Source organism: Sus scrofa, chromosome 6, assembly GCF_000003025.6.
Source record: "Sus scrofa isolate TJ Tabasco breed Duroc chromosome 6, Sscrofa11.1, whole genome shotgun sequence".
Lineage (NCBI taxonomy): Eukaryota > Metazoa > Chordata > Mammalia > Artiodactyla > Suidae > Sus > Sus scrofa.
Window position 1 is genome coordinate 170,551,981 of NC_010448.4, and position 15,526 is coordinate 170,567,506.

The following is a 15,526-nucleotide window of genomic DNA, read 5'->3' on the forward strand; positions in this document are numbered from 1 at the left end:
CAGGAGTGAGAGGTCTGAGCCCCACATCAAACTTCCATGTGTAGAGATCTGGCACTGGGAGAAAGACCCCCTGGAGCATCTGGCATTGAAGGCCAGTGGGGCTGGTGCACAGGAGCTCCACGGGACTGGGGGAAATGGAGACCCCATTCTTAAAAGGCGCACACAGACTTTCATGTGCACTGGGTTCCGGGGCAAAGCTAAGTCTCCATAAGAATCTGGGTCAAACCTGACTACAGTTCTTGGAGAACATCCTGGGAAAACAAGGGTGAATGTGGCTTGTTGTTGGGGAAGGACATTGGAAGCAAAGCTCTGGGGAATATTCATCAGTGTGCCTTTCTCTGGAGGTGGCCATTTGGGGAAAATCTGGCCCCACCCATCAGTGCTGAGAAGCCCCAGGCCAAACAACAATCCAGGTGTGATCACAGCCCTGCCCATCAGTAAACAGGCTACCTAAAGACCCCCTCCCCCCAGGCACACAGCAACCTCTAATCTCACCCAGAGACAAAGCCCCACCCACCAGAGGATAGGAATCAGCTCCACCTACCAGTGGGCAGGCACCAGTCCCTCCCATCAGGAAGCCTACAGCAAGCCCCCATACCAACTTCAGCCACAGGGAGGGCAGCCACCAGAAATAAGAGAGGCTACAACTCTATTATCTGTAAAAAGGTCACCACAACAAAAACCTATAAACATGAAAAGACAGAACTATACCTCAGATGAGGGAGAATGAAAAACCCCCAGAAAAACAGCTAAGTGATCAGGAAATTCTTAGCCTCCAGGAAAAAGACTTTAAACTGTTGATGCTGAAGATGATGCAAGACATTAGAAATAATCTGGAGGCAAAGATGGATAATTTACGGGAAACACTGAGCAAAGAGATACAAGATATAAAACTTAAACAAGAAGAGATGCAAAATACAATAACAGAAACAAAAAATTCATTAGAAGCAGCCAACAGCAGAATACAGGAGGCAGAACAAGAAATAAGCGAGGTGGAGGACAGATTAGTGGAAATTATGGATGTGGAACAGAAAAGAGAAAAAAGATTGAAAAGAAATGGAGAGAGTCTCAGAGAACTCTGGGACAACGTTAAATGCAGCAACATCCATATTATAGGGGTGCCAGAAGTAGAAGAGAGAGAGAAGGGGACAGAAAAAATATTCCAAGAGATAATAGCCAAAAACTTCCCTAACATAGGAAAGGAACCACTCACTCAAATCCAGGAAGCACAACGAGTACCATATAAAATAAACCCAAGGAGGAATACCCTGAGATACATATTAATCAAACTGGCCAAAACAAAAGACAAAGAGAAAAATATTGAAAGCCACTAGGGAAAAGAAAAAAATAACATACAAGGGAACCCTGGTAAGGTTATCGGCAGATTTTTCAGCAGAAACTCTGCAGGCCAGAAGAGAGTGGCATGATATACTTAACGTGATGAAAGGAAAAAACCTCCAACCAAGATCACTCTACCCAGCAAGGCTCTCATTCAGATTTGAAGGAGAAAGCAAAAGCTTAAGATAAGCAAAAGATAAGAGAATACAGCAACACTAAACCAGCTTTACAACAAATACTAAAGGAACTGCTCTAGACAGAAAAGAAAAGGCCGAAAGAGGAAACAAAAATACCGCAAGTGACAAGGCTCACCAGTAAAGGTATGTATGCAGTAAAGATACGAAATCATCCATGCACAATTATGCCACCAAAATCAGAAATCATAAGAAGAGGAGGGTACAAATGCAGGACACTGGAGATGCACTTGCAATTAAGAGACCAACAGCTTAAAACAATCTCCTATATATATATAGACTCTTATATCAAAACTTTAGAATAACTGCAAACCAAAACTCTGCAATTGATACACAAACAAATAAGAAAAATCAACTCAAATACAACAGCAAAGATAGTCATCAAACCACAAGAGGAGAGAACAAGAGAAGGGAAGAAAAAAGAGCAACAAAAACAAAGCCAAAAAAATTAATAAAATGGCAATAAGAACATAATATCAATAATTACTTTAAATGTTAATGGACTAAACACCCCAGCCAATAGACATAGTCTGGCTGAATGAATACAAAAACAGGACCCATATACATATGCTGTCTTCAAGAGACCCACTTCACTTCTAGGGACACATACAAATTGAAAGTGAGAGGATGGAAGAAAATACTCCATGCAAAAGGGGAATCAAAAGAAAGCTGGAGTAGCAATACTCATATCAGACAAAATAGACTTTAAAATGAAGAATATTTTAAGGAACAAGGAAGGTCACTACCTAATGATCAAAGGATCAATCCAAGAAGAAGATATAACAATTTTAAATATCACCCAACATAGGTTCACCACAATATATAAGACAACTGCTAACAATCTTAAAAGGACAAATTGACAATAATACAACAATAGTGAGGGATTTTAACAACCCACTTACAGCAGTGGACAGATCATCCACTTAGAAAATCAATAAGGAAACACAGGCCCTGAATCAAGCATTAGACCAGATACATAGATACATAGGACATTCCATCCAAAAACAACAGAATCCGCATTCTTCTCAAGTGCACGTGGAACATTCTCTAAGATTGATCACATCCTGGGCTACAAATCAAACCTCAGTAACTTTAAGAAAATTGATATCGTATCAAGCATCTTTGCCGACCTCAATGCTATATGACTGGAAATCCACAACAAGAAAAAAACTGCAAAAAACACAAACACATGGAGACTAAACAATATGCTACTAAACAACCAATGGATCACAGATGAAATCAAAGAGGAAATTTAAAAAATACCTAGAAGCAAATGACAGCAAAGATATGACACTCCAAAACCGATGTGTGCAGAAAAAGCCGTTCTAAGAGGAAAGTTTATAGGAATACAAGCCCACCTCAGGAAACAAGAAAAAGCTCAGATAAACAACATAACCTTACATCTAAAGTGGCTACAGAGAAGAACAGACAAGACCTAAAGTTAGTATAAGGAAAGAAAGCATAAAGATCAGAGGAGAAATCAATGAAACAGAAACGAAGAAAACTATAGAAAAGATCAATGAAACTAAAAGACGATTCTTTGAAAAGATCAACAAAATTTATAAACCCTTAGCCAGACTTAAGAAAAAAAGAGAGAGGACTCAAATCGATAAAATTAGAAATGAAAGAGGAGAAGTAATAATGGACATCACAGAAATACAAAGGATCATAAGAGACTACTACATGCAACTATGTGCCAATAAAATGGAAAACCTAGAAGAGATGGACACATTCTTAGAAAAGGACAATCTTCCAAGACTAACCCAAGATGAAATAGAAAAGATGAACAGACCAATCACAAGGACTGAAATGGAAACTGTGATTAAAAAACTTCCAACAAACAAAAGCCCAAGACAAGATGGCTTCACAGGCGAATTCTATCAAACATTTAGAGAAGAGCTAATACCTATCCTTATGATACTATTCCCAAAAAATCACAGAGGAAGGGACACTCCCAAACTCATTCTATGAGGCCACAATCACTCTGCTACCAAAACCAGACAAAGACTCCACAAAAAAAGAAAATTACAGGCCAATTTCACTTATGAACATAGATGCAAAAATCCTCAACAAAATACTAGCACACCGCATTCAACAATACATTAAAAGAATTGTACATCATGATCAAGTGGGATTTATCCCAGGGCTACAAGGGTTCTTCAATTTCCACAAATCCATCAGTGTGATACACCACATTAACAAACTGAAGAATAGAAACCATATGATCGTCTCAATAGATGCAGAAAAAGCCTTTGACAAAATCCAACACCCATTTCTGATAAAAACCCTTCAGAAAGTGGGCATAACGGGAACCTACCTCAACATGATAAAGGCCATATATGACAAACCCACAGCGAACATCATTCTCAATGGTGAAAAGCTGAAGGAATTCCGGCTTAGATCAGGAACAAGACAAGGATGTCTGCTCTCACCACCACTCTTCAACATAGTTCTGGAAGTCCTAGCCACAGCAATCAGAGAAGTAAAAGAAATAAAAGGAACCCAAATTGGAAAGGAAGAAGTAAAACTATCACTATTTGCAGATGACATACTATACCTAGATAATCCTAAAGACTCGACCAGAAAACAGAGCTCATCCATGAATTTGGCAAAGTCGCAGAATACAAAATTAATACACAGAAATTGACAGAATTTCTATATACTAACAATGAAAGATCAGAGAGAGAAATTAAGGAAGCAATTCCGTTTACCATCACATCCAAAAGAATAAAATACCTAGGAGTAAACCTACCTAAAGAGACAAAAGACCTGTACTCTGAAAACTATAAGATGCTGATGAAAGAAATCAAGTTGACACAAATAGATGGAAAGACATACCATGCTCTTGGATTGGAAGAGTCAGTATTATCAAAATGACTATACTACCCAAGGCAATCTACAGATTCAGTGCAATCCCTATCAAATCACCAAGGACATTTTTCCCAGAACTCGAAAAAAATATTTTAAAGTTTGTCTGGAAGTGCAAAAGACCTAGAATAGCCAAAGACATCCTGAGAAAGAAAAATGGAGCTAGAGGAATCAGGCTCCCTGACTTCAGATTATACTACAAAGCAACAGTCATCAAAACCATATGGTACTGACACAAAGACAGAAATATAGATCAGTGGAACAGGATAGAAGGCCCAGAATTAAACCCACACACCTACAGCCAACTAATCTATGACAAAGGAGGTAAGAATATACTATGGAGAAAAGACGGCTTGTTCAATAAGTGGTACGGGGAAAACTGGACAGCCACATGTAAAAGAATGAAATTAGAACACTCCCTAACACCATACACAAAAGTAAACTCAAAATGGATTAAAGACCTAAATACAAGACCAGATACTATAAAACTCTTAGAGGAAAACAGAGGCCAAACACTCTCCAATGTAAAGGACAGCAACATCTTCTCAGATCCACCTCTTAGAGTAATGACAGTAAAGACAAAAATTAACAAATGGGATTTAATTAAACTTAAGAGTTTCTGCACAGAAAAGAAACAAAATGAAAGAATATGAAAAGACAACTCACAGAATGGGAAAAAATATTTGCAAATGAGTCGATTGACAAGGGATTAATCTCCAAAATTCATATCACCTCCTACTGCTCAATATCAAAAAAACAAACAACCCTATCAAAAAATGGGCAGAAGATCTAAACAGACAATTCTCCAAAGAAGACATACAGATGGCCAAAAAACACATGAAAAGATGTTCAACATCACTCATTATTAGAGAAATCCAAATCAAAACCACTATGAGGTACCACCTTACACCAGCCAGAATGGCCATCATCAAAAAGTCTACAAGCAATAAGTGCTGGAGAGGGTGTGGAGAAAAAGGAACACTAGTACACTGTTGGTGGGATTGTAAATTGGTGCAACCACTGGGGAAAACATTATGGAGATGCCTCAGAAAACTAAAAATAGAACTATTTTGATCCAGCAATCCCACTCCTGGACATCTACCCAGAGAAAACCATGACTCAAAAAGATGCATGTACGCCAATGTTCATTGCAGCACTATTTGCAATAGCCAAAACATGGAAACAACCTAAATGTCCATCGACAGAGGAGTGGATCCAGAAGATGTGGTACATATACACAATGGAGTATTACTCAGCCATTAAAAGGAATGAAATACCGGCATTTTTAGCAACATGGATGGACCAGAAATTATCATGCTAAGTGAACTCAGTCATATAATGAGACACCAACATCGAATGCTTTCACTGACATGTGGAATCTGAAAAAAAGGACACAATGAACTTCTTTGCAGAACAGATACTGACTCACAGACTTTAAAAACCTTATGGTTTCCAAAGGAGACAGTTCAGGGTGTGGGGGATGCACTGGGGTTGTGGGATGGATATTGTATAAAATCGGATTGTGATGATCATTGTACAATTATAAATGTAATAAATTCATTGAGTAAAAAAAAAAAAGAAAACCCTAAGGACTCAATCCAAAAACAATCAACAAATTCAGCAAAGTAGCAGGATATAAGATTAACATTCAGAAATCAGTTGCATTTCTGTATGCTAACAATGAAATATTAGAAAAGGAATACAAAAATACAATACCTTTTAAAATTGCACCCAAAAAAATCAAATACCTGGGAATAAACCTGACCAAAGAGGTGAAAGACTTATATGCTCAGAACTATAAAACATTAATCAAGGAAATTAAAGAGGATTCAAAGAAATGGAAAGATATTCCATACTCCTGGGTTGGAAAAATTAATATTATAAAAATGGCCATACTACCCAAAGCAGTCTATAGATTCAATGCAATCCCTATCAAAATACCCATGACATTTTTCACGGAACTAGAACAAACAATCCAAAAATTTATATGGAACCACAAAAGACCCAGAATTGCCAAAGCAGTCCTGAGGAACAAAAACCAAGCAGGAGGCATAACTCTCCCAGACTTCTGGCAATATTACAAAGCCACAGTCATCAAGACAGTGTGGTACTGGTACCAAAACAGACACACAGACCAATGGAACAGAATAGAAAACCCAGAAATAAACCCATACACCTGTGGTCAATTAATCTTCAACAAAGAAGGCAAGAATATAAAATAGGAAAAAGACAGTCTTTTCAGTAAGTGGTGCTCAGGAAACCTGGACGGCTGCATGTAGGTCAATGAAACTGGACACACCTCACACCACGCCCAAAATAACCTCAAAATGGCTTAAAGACTTAAACATAGGACAAGATACCTTCAAACTCCTGGAAAAGAACAGAGGCAAAGCATTCTCTGACATCAACCTTACAAATGTTTTCTCAGGTCAGTCTCCCAAAGCAACAGAAATAAAAGCAAAAATAAACCAATGGGACCTCATCAAAAGGACAAGCTTCTGTACAGCAAAGGAAACCATAAAAAAAAAAAAAAAACAACCGAAAAGACAACTTACAGAATGGGAGAAAATAGTTTCAAACAATGCAACTGGCAAGAGTTTAATCTCTAAAATACACAAACAACTTATACAACTCAACAGCAAAAAAGCCAACAACCCAATTGAAAATGGGCAAAAGACCTGAATAGACATTTCTCCAAAGAAGATGTACAGATGGCCAACAAGCATGTGAAAAAAATGCTCAACATCACTGATTACTGGAGAAATGCAAATCAAAACTACCATGAAGTATCACCTCACACCAGTCAGAAAGGCCGTCATTAATGAACCCACAAATAACAAATGCTGGAGGCGGTGTGGAGAAAAGGGAACCCTCCTGCACAGTTGGTGGGAATGTAAGATGGCACAACCACTATGGAAAACAGTATGGAGATACCTCAGAAAACTATACTTAGAACTAGTATATGACCCAGCAACCCCAGTCTTGGGCATGTATCTGGACAAAACTTTCCTTGGAAAAGACACATGCACCCACATGTTTATTGCAGCTCTATTCACAATAGCCAAGACATGGAAACAACATAAACGTCCATCGACAGACGATTGGATTAGGAAGATGTGGTGTATGTGCACAATGGAATACTACTCAGCCATACAAAAGAACAAAAGAATGCCATTTGCAGCAACATGGATGGAACTAGAGACCCTCATCCTGATTGAAGTAAGTCAGAAAGAGGAAGACAAATACCATATGATATCACTTCTACCTGGAATCTAATATATGACACAAATGAACCTTTCCACAGAAAAGAAACTCATGGACGTGGAGAATAGACTTGTGGTTGCCAAGGAGGGGGAGGGATGGACGGGGAACTTGGGGTTAATAGATGCAAACTATTGCCTTTGGAATGGATAAGCAATGGCATCCTGCTGTATAGCACTGGAAACTATGTCTGGTCACTTGTGATGGAGCATGATAATGTGAGAAAAAAGAATGTATACATGTATGTGTGACTGGGTCACCTTGCTAGGCAGTAGAAAATTGACAGAACACTGTAAACCAGCTATAATGGAAAAAATAAAAATCATAAAAAAATTTTTAAAAAAGGGTAGAACATTCTTTTAAGATCAACACAATGAGAATCAGTGATGTTTCTTGGACCTGTCAGAGAACTGATATTGCAAGGCAAATTATTACCTTGAAATCTGGAGAGACAAGCACATACCGAGAATTTGAGCTAATATGTGCTCACCAAGAAAATCCACAGGAGCCAAAAATGGATGGGAACATTTAAACATTAATATTAACAAATGGCTAGAGGCTGAGTGTGGACTAGTTTCAAAAATGAGAAACAGCAAGAGTGCTACAATCTTGGGAAGAGGGCATACTTTTATGGGCTTTTTCTCTGGGCACCCACAGTAAAGATCTAAGATCTAGTGGTTTTATCAGGAGGAAGGGAAGAGAAATAGTTCTGAAATACATACAGAGCCTCCTCCGTAACAAAGGCCCACTTCCAGGGAAAACATTTAACCAGAGCCCATCCCACACCAGAAGGGTCTTTTCCCCACTCTAGGGCCTTCTAGATTTTCTGCCTCACTTAAGGTGAGAAGAAAACATTTGCGAAAGTCACAAGACAGGGAAATAGACCTATTAAAAGAATGAGATGCAATCACAGTGTTACAGAACTCTTCCTCTGCCCTACAACTTATCTCCATGTGATAGGAATCTAGTGGATTACAGTTGAAACAGCTGCAAGACACAGAAATTCTTAGGGAAACCCCAAATCAAGAGGGGAGATTTAAATAGTCCAGCTCCTGGCCAGACTTACATAAAACCACACATTAAGGCATATTAACCTCAGTTCCTATTAGCCAATATATTGTGCTCCCCAGTATACCATGTCCAACTTTCAACAAAATATTAGACATACTACAGGCAAGAAAAAACTCAGCCTGAAAAGAAAAAGCTGCAGAACCAGAATCAGATATGACATATGCTTTGGTATCATTAGGCAGCTCTTATTAATTATTAACAGCTCTTATTAACATGTAAAAGGCTCCAACGAAAAAGACCACATGCAAGACAGATGAGTAATGCAACTAGAGAGAGGAAGACTCTAAAAACAATCAAAAGAATGCTAAAAATCAATATAGAATAGAAGAATGCCCTTGATAGTCATTATTAGATGACACGGTCAAGAAAAGAATCTGAGCTTGAAGATAGATCAATAGACATTTCCCATATTGAAATGAAAAGAGAAAAAAGAAGTGCAAATACCAGAATGGAACATCCAAGAACTATTGGGGGTTTCTAAAAAGGTATACCATGTACATACCAGAGGAGAAAAAAGTAGAGTAGAAATATTTGAAATTTATAACGGTTGATAATTTTCCAAAAAATAATGACATCAAACTACACACCCAGGAAGCTTGGAGAACACCAGGATAAATACTAATAAAGTTATATGTGGGCATATCATTTAGGGAAAAATCAATGCAAGTTCCATTATTATTGCTACCACTTAACACAGCTCTAAGAATCCTGTAAAATGCCATAAAGACAGGAAAAAAAGAGAGGTGAAGGATTGAAGAGATAAAGCTATCATTCATAGATAATCTGATTACCACCTAATTTTTACAAAACAATTATTAGAAGTAATGAGAACATTCAGCAAAGTTGCTGGATAGAAGATCACTCTACAAGAATCAGTTGCATTTCCCTGTCATAGCTATAACCAATAAATGAGATATTTTCCACAACAGCAATTTAAATTGAGTATGGGTTATTTAACAATATGGAAGCACTCTACAGAGAAAAATTTTCACATGGCTTTTCTCTACAGAGAGATTTTTTTTTTTTTTTTTTTTTTTTTTTGCTTTCCAGGCTGCACGCACACAGCATAAGGAAGTTCCCAGGCTAAGGGTCAAATCTGAGCTGCAGTTGCCTGTCTACAACACAGCCACAGAAATGCAGGATCTGAGCCATGTCTGCAATCCTACACTATAGCTCACAGCAATGTCAGAAACGTAACCCACTGAGCAAGGCCAGGGATTGAATCCAAGTCCTCATGGATACTAGTCAGGTTCATTACCACTGAACCACAACAGGAACTCCTGGGGAGAGATTTTCAAACTCTAAGCACTGAAGCGCTAAATAGACGAAGAGCCATTGCCTGTTCTTGGATAAAACAGTTTAAATCTAAAGATAACATCTCCAAATTAATCTGTAAATTCAATGCAATCTAAAAAAATGATTGGTATATTAACTAACTTACTCTACAACTTAGGTACAATAAATCTATGAATAGTTAAATCGACTTCTGTTTCAAGAAGAGAAAACTTGAAGATTGGCCCATGGGTGTCTGGGAAATTAATACATGATGAGAGGCGCACCTTAACACAATGGTTAAAAGTGGATTGTTTAAAAGGTATCCGAAAAACTGGTTCACTGTCTGGCAAATTACTGTTGGGCTGCACCCCATAGGCTTGCAAGCCTTGCAGTAGCCTCCAGAGGGAAGAAAGAGCCCTGACACAGCATCGGAGCCATCAATGGCTTATTGGACAAGGGATCTTGTGTGTCCGAATCAAAAGGTCTTGGGGGGACACCCAGCAGCCAGCACATGGCAGCAGTGTTTGCCACCTGGGGCTGAAGGAAGCTACCACTTATAGGAGGCATGGATGTCAGTTTGGCTCATCCGTTACCAGAGAAACCAGTGGCTCGGGCAGAAGGCAATCACGCGGGCAGTTGCTGATGAAGCCCTGTAACCAAGAGGACTGGATAGTCATGTGAGTGAAGCAGGGACTGGTCGAGCAGGGGACGTAGAGAGAGCAAGAGAACAGCCATCTTGAATGGCCTGACCCCATGTGCCACCCCCACGTGTCCTGCAGGACCCTTGCAATCTTGGTCCCCCTCTTCCACAATATCCCTGGGGTCAGATATGTAGAGGGCACTGCCACCAAACACCACACATGCAGACAACAGCAGCTAAAATAGCACAAATGCAATACAGACAACAGCAGCTAAAGATTATCACAAGTAAGATACCTAGTACACTAGAAATAGGAATTTTCCAAGAGGTGGGCCATTTTGGAGCCAGGCACTTGTTATGCAGGACAGGAGGAAGGCAACAAGGGTCTTTAATTGTCCCCACAGGGGGCATAGTCACTATGCCCGCCAGTGACAGACCAAGCAATCAGACATTTCAAAGAGAGGCCACTGCTGTCATCTCACAGTCTGCTATCAGATTCCCCAGCTCCCTCAGGCTAGGGGTGAAATGTGAGCCGTCTAACGGGAACACCACAGGGTTTTTTTTTTGTTTTTTGTTTTTTTTTTTAGGGCCACACTAGTGGTATATGGAGGTTCCCAGGCTAGGGGTCGAATCAAAGCTATAGCCGCCCGCCTACACCACAGCCACAGCAACACCAGATCTGAGCCCCGTCTGCAACCTACACCAGAGTTCATGCAGGACCGGATCCTTAACCCACTGATGGAGGCCAGGGATCAAACCTGTGTTCGCATGGATCCTAGTCAGATTCATTTCTGCTGTGCCACGACGGGGACTCCACACAGGGGGTTTTGATTATTATGAAAAATACAAGGAGTAGGAGTTCCTGTCGTGGCACAGCAGAAACGAATCCAACTAGGAACCATGAGGTTGCAGGTTTGATCCCTGGCCTCGTTCAGTGGATTAAGGACCTGGCGTTGCAGACGTGGCTTGGATCTGGTGTTGCTGTGGCTGTGGTGTAGGCTAGCAGCTGAGCTCTGCTTTGACCCCTAGCCTGGGAACCTCCATATGCCTAAGACTCGGCCCTAACAACAAACAAACAAGGAGTAACAGCCTTCTGAGATAATGCCATCCTTGCCTGTGGTTTTTGTCCTGGCCCACGTCACCCTATCACCTGTCCGCTCTCAGTGCCCATAGCCAGTGCCAAATACTGGAGAGGTGGTGTCACAGCGGACCACAGGGTGAGTGTGATGCTGCCTTTCTTTGGCAGGGCCGGATTAATTGCAGGAGTCTTCGGTGGGCCTGGGTAGAAGGCAGGTGAACTCTCTAAGTCCCTTTCTAACCCTGTTGCCCATGGGCAGCAAACTCAAATCACTGGGGACTTACCCGCCAGTCCCAGGGCCATTTTATAATGTGTTTTCCTGGGGGTAGACCCTGGGGCAGGGCCAAAGTGAGTTAGTATCCATTCCAATAGTCGGCAAAGGTCCTTCCGTGGCCAACTGGTGAACTCAGATGTTTCGACTAGTCGCCTCTGGTTTAGCGTGGGGTGATTGCTCCTGGGAAATTCAGGTGTTTTTTTGTTTTTGTTTTGTTTTTGCCTTTTCTAGGGCTGCTTCCATGGCATATGGAAGGTCCCAGGCTAGGGGTCTAATTGGAGCTACAGCTGCTGGCCTACACCAGAGCCACACCAGGTCCAAGCCCGTCTGCGACCTACATCACAGCTCACGGCAACGCCGGATCTTTAACCCACTGAGCGAGGCCAGGGATTGAACCCGCAATGTCAAGGTTCCTAATCGGATTCGTTAACCCCTGAGCCACGACAGGAACTCCAGAAATTGTTCTCATTCATAGAACTTGATAGCTGCCCACATGTTGAAAGTGAGTTTCCCATCTCAATTGCTGTTTAGTCAATTAGCCTGACAACAGGGGGTTGTAAGGCAGGTGGAATGGCTAATGCTTGTCATTTTTAATCGGCCCACCTGAACTTCATGGCTGGTAAAGTGGGCTCTTCGGTCACTATTGCTGTCCACAGGATCTCATATGCCACATGTAATTGTTCTAGACCCCAAATAGTGTGGGGTTTTGTTTGGTTGGTTGGGGTTTTTCTGCATTGTTCAAAGACATGGGTAGGTTTTTTTTAACAACGTCTTCCACCTGTTGTGACACACGGTAGACTGCAGATGGCTGTTGTGCCACCACACCATATGATTGCTCTACTCCCTTTCCTGAGACCAGAAGCCCAAGTGTACTCTTATTATCCGGCCATTGCTACAGGCCCCAGTCAAATCCTTTCAGGTAATTGGCCACATCCAATTCACAAGCCTGTCCCTGAGTCAACACCCCTGATGCCTGTGTCTGTAATTGTTTAGGGGTGGCGGGTCAGGGGTATGCTTGCATTTTGTCTGTATTCACCAGCCATCCTCGTGCAGTCAGAGGAGGCCCAAGCAGGGGCCTTGCTGCTTTTAAACTGGAAGAGACTCTGAGGTTAACAGGACGTCATCAAGAGGAGAAAGATGCCGCTCACGTTGGCCAGCGGCCGCAGGGCCCCCAGGCCGGTGGACAGCCAGCTCGGGGTCACCCCACAACATTCCCTCCCCCCTTCTCATTTCCCGACGTCCCGGCACTCACGAGTTTCCTCCACCTCCTGATGGGCTCCCCAGTTGTTGGACTGAACCCTGCAGGCCTGCAAGCCTTGCAGCTGCCCAGCCTCAAGACAGAAGAGCCCAGCAACAGCAACTGAGACACTGATGGTTAATGTGATACGAGATCTTACGTGTCCCGGCGTGACACCGCCTCTGTGTCTGGGGGCCAGCAGGCAGGGAAAGGCAACAAGCTTCACGACTCGGGGGGCGGGGGGAAACGAAGGCTGCCATTTATACGGGAATGGACGTCCGGTTGGCTCATCAGTTACCATGGAAACCAGTAGCTGGGGCAGAGGGCAGCACACAGGCAGTGTCTCATTAAGCCCCATAATTAAGAGTATTGGAGAGTCACGTGAGTGAAGCTGGGCCTGACTGAGCAGAGAATGTGCAGAGAGCAAAGGAACAGCCATTCCGAGTGGCCTGACCATACCCCACCTACACCAAGACACAAAGGTAAATCGCAGAGTGTTTTAAGGAGCCCGAACTGTAAGGTTAAATGCAGTGTTAATAAAAGAAAAATGTACAAGAAAGAGTTTTTTGTGAACCAAGGGCAAGGAAGAACTTTTAATATTTCAAAGGCACAAATCGTACATTAAAACTGCGTAGTGTGATTACATTAAAAGGAGGGATTTCTATTTAATGAATGGCATTTTGGGCAGAAGTTAAACAGACTGCAGAATGGTAATTTACAATGCCAAAAAAATGGCAAAGGATTAATAGCTAGAATGTACAAGGAAGTCTGGCAAGTCAACACTAAAAAGATAAAAACTTCCATGGAAAAATAGGCAAAGGAAATAAACAGGCAAATTCCGAGAGTTAATAAGCATGTGAACACAGCCTCTGAATCATTATAATCAGAAAAATGCAAATTAAAGCCGTAAAGAGATACCACTTTATCATAATAATAATTGGCTGACAAAATTAGAAAACTGGATAATGCCAAGTGAAGACAGGACCTGGGTACGAGGTGCAAGCGTTTTGGAGAGCAGGCTGGCGCTACCCGGCCCAATTATATGCAGACCCTGTGACCTGATAGGTAATCCATAGGGATAACATCATAGCACTATCTGTGGCAAAGTGGGGCATGCAGAGTAATGCCCTTACGACCCCCACATCCTACTGCTCAGGACCACCGAGTATGTTCATTTACGTGGCACAAAGGCCCTTTGCCTAAAATCCCATTTGACTAAATTAAGGCCTTTGAGATGGGGAGATTACGTGGGCGGACCCAATCCAATCACCTGGGTCTTTAAAAGTGGAAACTTCCCAGCTGTGGTCAAAGGGACGCGTGATAGCAGAAGCCTGGGCCGAGAGATGTGGTGAGACAGGAATTAAAAACCTAAATACATGGATGGAGTTCCCGTTGTGGCTCAGTGGTTAACAAATCCGACTAGGACGCGTGAGGCTGCGGCCTTGCTCAGTGGGTTAAGGATCCGACGTTGCCATGAGCTGTGACGTAGGTTGCAGATGTCGCTCAGGTCCTGCATTGCTGTGGCTCTGACATAGGCCAGCGTCTACAGCTCTGATTAGATCCCAGCCTGGGAACCTCCATATGCCTCGGGAGCGGCCCTAAAAAGGCAAAACGACAAAAAACAAACAAAACAACCTAAACACATGGAGAGTTAGACCCTGTCATGCATTGAAAGGCAGAGTATTGTCAAGATGTCAGTTCTTCCCAAATTTACCTCTAGAGTCAGAGCACTTTCCGTAAAAATCCCAGCAGGAACAGACATGCTGAGTCTAACATTTATTTGGAAATGCAAAGGACCTTGAAGAGCTAAAGCAATTTTGAAAAGGAAGAACCATTTGGAAGTCTTATGTTGCCTGATGGCAGCACTGACTACAAAGTCACAATGCAACTGGTCAAGGATAGACCAGTGAAGGGCACCACTGCAGAAATACATTTATTTTTTATTTTTTGTCTTTTTAGGGCCACACCTGCAGCATATGGAAGTTCCTAGGCTAGGGGTGGAATCAGAACTGCAGCTGCTGGCCTATGCCACAGCCATGGCAGCGCGGGATCCGAGCTGTATCTGCGACCTACACCACAGCTCACGGCAATGCCGGACTCACAGATGCTAGTCAGGTTCATTGCCGCTGAGCCACAATGGAAACTCCTGCAGAAATAATTTTTGACAAAAGTGCCAAAATCATTCAATAATCTTTTCAACAAGTAGTGTTGCAACAACTCAACCGCTTCACATTATACACAAAAATTAACTGAAAATGGATCATAGGCCTGAACGTGAAGGTTAAAATCA

At 41.8% G+C, this 15,526-nt stretch overlaps 1 long non-coding RNA gene across 2 annotated transcripts in view; it reads right to left on the bottom strand.

Moving 5' to 3' along the window:
* The window catches only part of LOC106508428, a 59,767-nt gene that overhangs the window by 5,187 nt on the left and 39,054 nt on the right, over positions 1 to 15,526 (bottom strand). Inside the window, exon 1 of one of the 2 annotated variants that reach the window (XR_002345279.1) lies at positions 13,397 to 13,649. The exons of the other annotated variant lie outside the window; for it this stretch is intronic. This is a non-coding gene — a long non-coding RNA (uncharacterized LOC106508428). Of the gene's footprint in view, positions 1 to 13,396; positions 13,650 to 15,526 lie in introns of those variants that run through there. 2 annotated transcript variants of the gene reach the window in all.